This window comes from Bison bison, unplaced genomic scaffold (genome assembly GCF_000754665.1).
Source record: "Bison bison bison isolate TAMUID 2011002044 unplaced genomic scaffold, Bison_UMD1.0 scf7180017864317, whole genome shotgun sequence".
In the NCBI taxonomy this organism is placed as follows: domain Eukaryota; kingdom Metazoa; phylum Chordata; class Mammalia; order Artiodactyla; family Bovidae; genus Bison; species Bison bison.
This window is the reverse complement of record NW_011494889.1, coordinates 5,591,858-5,599,204: the sequence shown is the minus strand read 5'-3', so window position 1 is coordinate 5,599,204 and position 7,347 is coordinate 5,591,858. Positions and strand designations below refer to the sequence as shown.

General features: G+C 44.2%; 1 pseudogene; it reads left to right on the top strand.

The window, feature by feature from the left end:
* The first annotated feature begins 6,428 nt into the window (after nucleotides 1–6,428).
* LOC104997961 lies at nucleotides 6,429–7,111 on the top strand (annotated as a pseudogene).
* Nucleotides 7,112–7,347: the final 236 nt, after the last annotated feature.

The window sequence follows — 7,347 nt, the reverse complement described above, 5'->3', positions numbered from 1 at the left end:
ATCAGGGCTTTCACCCTCCCCCTTGCCCATCAATTCCCCTGCCAAGCAGAGCCAGCCTTCTAACTCTTATCTACCAATCGAGGCTACAGACAAAAAGAAAGCGTTTTTCATCAAAGCCCATGGGAATTAGCTTCGTCCTGTAGGTTGATGGTGACTCTGCATAAATGCTGTGAGTCCAGGTCTTTGTTGCTCTGTTCCTATGATTACAGGAAAGAAGAGAAGAGCAAAGAGAAGGGAGGGCAGGGCAAGGGAGGGCAGTTTTTAGAATTTAAATTTAATAGGATTGTTTTGTCTTTTTTAAAGACCCCTATGTGTGTCTTGAAAACAGAGTGCAGGGTGGCAGAGCAAAACAGGTAGAGACCACCCCTCCCTGCTGCACATGTGGCTTCAAGCTCCCTCTGTCAGAAGGCCCAGGATTCTGTGGGCATGGTCCCACTCTGGACCACATGCTCAGCTATTTTTCCCCTTATTTCCTCCTTCCAGTCATTTGGGTTGATTCTGTTTGGGAGTGTTTGCTTTGGCTCCTTTCCTACTTCTGCAGGAACATTGTCTTTCACATTCCCCTTTGCTCCCATAAAACCAGATTAATGGAAGCCCTTCCAGACCATTTCACTGGGCAGTAAGAGTCTGAATCATCACAGGAATAAATCGAAAGCATATCACTTCCACACAAATGTTCCCAGGACTTTTGACATTGCAAACAAAGAAAATTTTTTCCTAATTCATTAAATGGAATGTATTGCCCTTTGCAATACAGATCTCTGATTAAAGAAATCAGTCTAGTATAGTCCCTGCAGTCACTGCCTAATAAAATTCTTGTGCAAGTGGAGTTTTATTTGGGAAGCATTTGGTGAGGACGAGGGAAGAACCAGATACAGGTTACAAAATTTAAAAAATTTTTAATTGCATTCTAAGAAAACCAGTCTCATGGGTCCTTTGGATCTTGGCAGGCAGAGATTTTTAAAAAATTAAGGGTTCAGTAGACAGTCATTAGGACTTCCCTAGCAGCTCAGCAGTAAAGAATCCACCTGCAATGCAGGAGCTGCAGGAGATGTGGGTTCGATTCCCTGGGTGGGGAAGATCCCCTGGAGGGCATACAACCCAATCCAGTATTCTTGCCTGGAAAATCCTCACGGACAGAGGAAACTGGTGGGCTTCAGTTCATAGGATTACAAAGAGTCAGACACGACCGAAGTGACTTGGCATGCGTGCACAGGCAGTCATTAAAAGCCAGTAGTGGTATGTGCTTCCATACAAATGTCCTTTGTAAACCCAGGCTTCTGTGGTAAACACAGTGGTGCACTTCCAGAGCCCACCCAGACTTGATGCTTCAACTGCTGGGGTGCTATGCTGAGATTACTTGGTGACCCAGCTCCAGTTCTAGTTGAGCTGTAAAGATTCCTAGAGATAGCTGCTCAGGGAAGCTCTGTGAGTGAGTTTGTTTCATAAACTCCATGGCAGGCTCACATTGTTCATCCTCAGATAAGAGATTCCACAGGCTAGGCCTTGACTGAGAGGCGGCTCTTCCGCATACACATCTCTTCTGCATCTGGAATTCCCTCAGGTTCCATGAGCTGCCTCTCAAGATCACAGCCCCACCCAGGGGGCCACATCCAATGATAAGTCAAAGCCAGAGACCCTTGTGGGTTCTGCAAGGCTGTGGTTGGGGCTGTACTCAGGTCCATGTCTCCCTCTGCCCACTCCTGCTTTGGCCCCCTCTCTTCCACAGGTGTTGATCTTGAGGACGCTTCTTTATAAACATCCTGTCCCCTAAACTCCACTTCAGAGTCTGCATTCCAGGGAACCCATCCTGCAAAGAAATTGTGCCAGTTCTGTGCTCTATGCTGGTTATAGCACACTTGCAGAGCTGCCTTCAGAATTTGGACAAAGATTTTGTTCTATCTGCAAAGCTCACTGTTAGTCAAAGCTGCCTGAGATGAAATAAGCATCTTGTGAAGGTGAGGAGATCTTCAAAGAGGAGCTGTTCAAAGGAAAACACTGTTAGAAAGATGAGGGGGGTGTGAAGTGGTGAAAGCAAGACTCCTAAGGGTGAATGTACCGGATGGCCTCCAGGTTTTTTCCCACATCAAGACCTTAAGATCTGTATTAGTTTGCTAGGGCTGCCATAACCAGGTACCACAGACGGTGTGGCTTAAACAACAGAAATTTATTTCCTCACCATTCTGGAGGCTAGAAGTCCAAGATCAAGGTGTCAGCAGGTTTTATTTCTTCTGAGGCCTCTCTCCTTAGGTTAGCTGAAGACTGCTTTCTCCCTGTCTTCAGATAGTCTTCCTTCTGTGTCTGTTTTTTTTTTTAATTTTATTTATTTAGGCCACGTGGCATGTGGGATCTTGGTTCCCTCACCAGGGATCAAACTTGCGCCCCCTGCAGTGGAAAGTGAAAGTGAAAGTCGTTCATTCATGTCCGACTCCTTGCAACCCCGTGGACTATACAGTCCATGGAATTCTCCAGGCCAGAATACTGGAGAGAGTAGCCTTTCCCTTCTCCAGGGGATCGTCCCAACCCAGGGATAGAACCTAGGTCTCCCACATTGCAGACAGATTCTGCAGTGAAAGTGAGTCTTAATCACAGGACTGCCAGGGAAGTCCCTGGTTGTTTTTTTTTTTTTTTTCCCCACAATAGTAAAACATGTTTCTCAGTTTTCACAATCAATAGCCAGACAGAAAAATAAAAGATAATTACAACTGCAAGCCATAATGGGAACATGACTAACTTAACAGTATAAAATGATTACATACAATTTGAGGGAGTCAAGCAGAGTGAGGTGGTAAGTGGAAGCGCATACATGCAAACTTTTTATTTACTTACTTTTAATTTTTGGCCACACCTTTTGGTGTGTGGGATCTTAGTTCCCTGACAGGGATTGAACCCACGCCCCCTGTGTTGGAAGGTGGACTCTTAATCACTGGGTAGGTCCTTGTGTCTGTGTTTTCATCTCTTCTTCTTATAAAGACTTCAGTTATGATAGATTAGGGCCCAGCCATATAACCTCATTTTACCTTTATTATCTCTTTAAAGGCCCTACTTCCAAATAGTCACATTCTGAGGTACAGGGGTTAGGACTTCAATATAAGGATTTTGGAAGGCTACAGTTCAGTGCATAACAAAATCCCGAGATTTTACTGTATTCCAGATCAACAGTACACTTCAGCACACATCCAGCCCAGTGTTGTAAAAGATCAAACTCAGTAACAGGGCTAGCCAGGTTATGCTTGAAGGAGTAATTGTACAGCTACATAATTAAAGTTGCTAAACAAGAAGCCAATCGTAGCCTTTTTAAAATACATGGCTTCTCTTTATTATAAGTTTTATTGAAAATTACAGGAAATGGTTCCTTCCCTTAGAGGAATAAAGGAGGCTTGATAGCTGTGAGTCATGCCACAATCTTAGCTTTTTAAAATGCTGTTGTTTTCTTATCTAGTAGCTATGAGTATCATTATATCCACACTACTTCACCCAGGAAATCTTAGCATTGGCCAGGCCAGCCAATGTATTTACACCAATGTATGCAGGCAAACCGGAGAGGGCAATGGCACCCCACTCCAGTGCTCTTGCCTGGAAAATCCCATGGACGGAGGAGCCTGGTGGGCTGCAGTCCATGGGGTCGCTAGGAGTTGGACACGACTGGGCGACATCACTTTCACTTTTCACTTTCATGCATTGGAGGAGGTGGCAACCCACTCCAGTGTTCTTGCCTGGAGAATCCCAGGGACGGGAGAGCCTGGTGGGCTGCTGTCTATGGGGTCGCACAGAGTCGGACACGACTGACGCGACTTAGCAGCAGCAGCAGCAGCATGCAGGCAAACATAGACTCTATTCCCAAGGAGGGACAAGGGGAGTTTCTGGACATAAGAGGATCACTGGATTTTCTGAGGACAGTAATCTGAGTATAAAAAGAAAAAGGCTACTATGATGGCTTTGTCTCTTGTATTCACTCCCTATTCATTTATTCATCCATTCAAACAATAATCATTGGGTTCTAACTACATGGTAAGCATTGTGACAATTGATTTGAGAAAAATAACTTTGTAAAAAAAGCAAACTCCTACCTCCAAAGAGGGAAACTTTTGGTAAGACAAGCTGTACTGTGATAATGATGATGCCATAAAGCCTGGGTTTTGTCATCACAAGGACTGGGCTCAAGGTCCAGCTCCACCTGGGTCAGCAGTATGACCTTGGGCAAGTCACTCCACCTCTCTAAGTGTCAGTTTTCTCATTTGTGTAATGAGCATAAGAATAACTCCTACATTAGCAGTTTGCATCTCCAAGTGGTAGGCTGGGAAGATTTTGTCCCTCTTTTCCATAACTGCTCTCAGTATCCTCCAAAGCCACCTTGAATCAGTATAAAATCTAAGTAAAAACAACATATTTACTTGGCATTTTCTGCTTCCAGTTAGACGGCAGCCCTTAAGTCCCTCCTATATAGCTTCCTGTTTGCCTCATATACTGTGAAAATTAAACGAGGCAATGCATGCAATATGCTTTCTCATGTAAATGCCCAGTAAACGTTAGCACTATTAAGGCATTTTGTAGTAAGTACTAGGAGTGTGTAGTGATTAGCTCATCCCAGTCCCTCCAGCCTCCAACCTTCATCTCAGAAACCCTCCTCTGTGCCAGACAAACCTACACAAGGATGTTCAAGTATGTTACTTGTAAATGATATAAGAATTCAGAGGGTAAAGGGTCACTTAATTTTTTTAAGAATGAGGACTGTTTCTGTGGAAGATGTAAGATTTAATCTGGTCCCTGAAGCACGGCAAAGCAATTGGAAAGAATGACATCAACAAAGATGTATAGATGGGTGAGAGTAAGGCACGTTCCTATAACATGTGAGTGATGGTGTCAGATTGAGCTTTGCTGGGTGGGGTGGGAGTTTAGGCTAAGAGTAAAGGCCAGAGCTAAAACTGAAAGTGTTTTTAAAAGATAGGCTGAAGAGGTTGAGGAGGGTATTCTGTGGTTAGTGAGGAACTACTGACTGGTGACAAATCTTAAGCAGATAATTTAGATGATTAGAAATGCTTCAAGGAGACGGCTCAGGTAAGAGCCTTTGGTAACCACTGAGCATATGGGCTGAATTGGAGCAAGGAGAGGTTAGGCGAAGGGTACCAGTAGCATTAATGAGATTGTCCAGAGAAGAGAAGACGAAGGCCTGAGCTAAAGCAGTGGCCGTGAGACTGGCAAGAGGGCTGCAGATGGAGAAACCCACCAGGAAGATGTTCTCCTATGGGGCTTGGTGGACAATAGGTGGTAGATAGAGAGCAAGGGGGGAAGAGGAGTCAAGTGTGCCATGGTCCCTTTAGCCACACACAGAAGTAGAAGAAATAAGGAAGAGGATCCTAGAGAAAGAGGGAGACTTTGATATCAAAGTTGTTGACAGGAGTTGATGAAGTGGACAGACATCCAGAAGAAGACGTTCAGCAGACATAGAAATTGTCCAGGTCTCAGGATTGAGTATCTGGGTAGAGAGGTAAGCTGGGATCCATCCCTAGAGATGTCACCCCCAACTGGAGCAGAAAAGGAGACTATTGGTGGTAGAAGGAGACGGGTGTTTGTAGTCTGAGCAGGAAAGCTGAAGGTGTAGGAAGAGCCAGAGCCCAAGGAGAGGACATAGGTTTATGATCCATTCATCCATCCATCCATCTGGATGTGGGGTGTATTAAACTTTGCCCCCAAAGTCCGGAATCTCAAGCTCACTGAGAGAGGCTGCCAATGAGGAGCCCCAGAGCAGAAGGTTTAACTTCAGGGCTCCAGGCTGCATGGCATGCAGAGCCTCAAGAGACTGAGAAAATAAATCAAAGGAACAAGAAGAATCAAGTCTGAAAAAGACTTTTGGATTAGAAAAGCTCTGATACCAGAAGTCACATTGCAAGAGATTAAAAAAATAAATAGGTGGTGAAAACGTGGAAAACCTGGAAACAGAGAACATTGCTAGATTAGCAACTTTAAAAAAAATTATAGTTGATTTACAATGTTGTGTTAATTACTGCTGTCTACCAGAGTGACTCAGTTATTCACACATATAAATATATGTTATTTTCCATATTCTTTTACTGTATAGCACAGGGAAAGCAATTACTTTCTAAAACAGCAATACCCCATTGAGGGAGGGAATATCCCCAGGGGGTGCTCAGAAAAGGCAAATACAGAGTTGTTGGGAGAACACCCATTTATGCAAATATTTTGGCTCATAATTTGATAAAATAGCAAATGCCTGAAAAATGTTGACATACGCCCATAGTTACGTTTCTAGGAATTTATTCCCATAAATAATAAACGATGGCCACAGTTAAGACAGCAGAAAACAGCAGACACTAGGAAGACACTAGGCCGGGAGGGCCCTCTGGCTTCCCCCGCGCCGCCGCCGCCTCGCCAGGCTGCCCTCGGGCCGCGCATCAGCCAACTCCATTATGGCGCGCCGCAGCCCCTGCGTCACGATTAGTGATGAGGAGCCAGGTGATGACCTAGATCTATTTTGTGTACCTAACCATTATGCTGAGGATTTGGAAAAGGTGTTTATTCCTCATGGACTCATTCTGGACAGGACGGAAAAGCTGGCCCGAGATGTGATGGGGGATATGGGAGGCCACCACATCGTGGCCCTCCGTGTGCTCAAGGCGGGCTATACGTTCTTTGCGGACCTGCTGGACTACGTTAAAGCGCTGAGCAGAAATAGTGATAGGTTCATTCCTGTGACTGCAGATTTTATCAGACTAGATTTTTTAAGAGCTACTGTAATGACCAGTCAACAGGTGCCGTCAAAGTCCTTGGTGGAGATAATCTCTCAACTTTAGCTGGAAAGAACATCTTGATTGTTGAAGATATAATTGACTTTGGCAAAACAATGCAAATCTTCCTATCCCTGGTCCAGCAGCATAATCCAAAGATGGTTGAGGTTGCCAGCTTGCTGGTGAAAAGGACCCCTCGAAGCATTGGCTATAGACCGGACTTTGTTGGATTTGAAATTCCAGACAAGTTTGTAATAGGATATGCCCTTGACTATAATGAATACTTCAGGGATTTGAATCATGTTTGTGTCATTAGTGAAACTGGAAAAGCAAAATACAAATCTGAAGCTGAGAGTTTAGGTTGAGTTTGGTAACATCTGGAGTCCCATGGAAATCATCAGTAGAATTACTAAATCTTCTAGTTCTGTGGCCAGCTGCTTAGCAGAGCTTATTACATGTATTTTCTAAGAATTCTATCTGTTTTGTATTCTAGAAATGTCTGTTGCTGCATTCCTGAACTCTTTTATTTGCACTGTGAGCCTATAGCCTGTCAGTTCCCTTTGAGGTGGATTGTTGTTGGACTCATGAATGAAAAATCTCT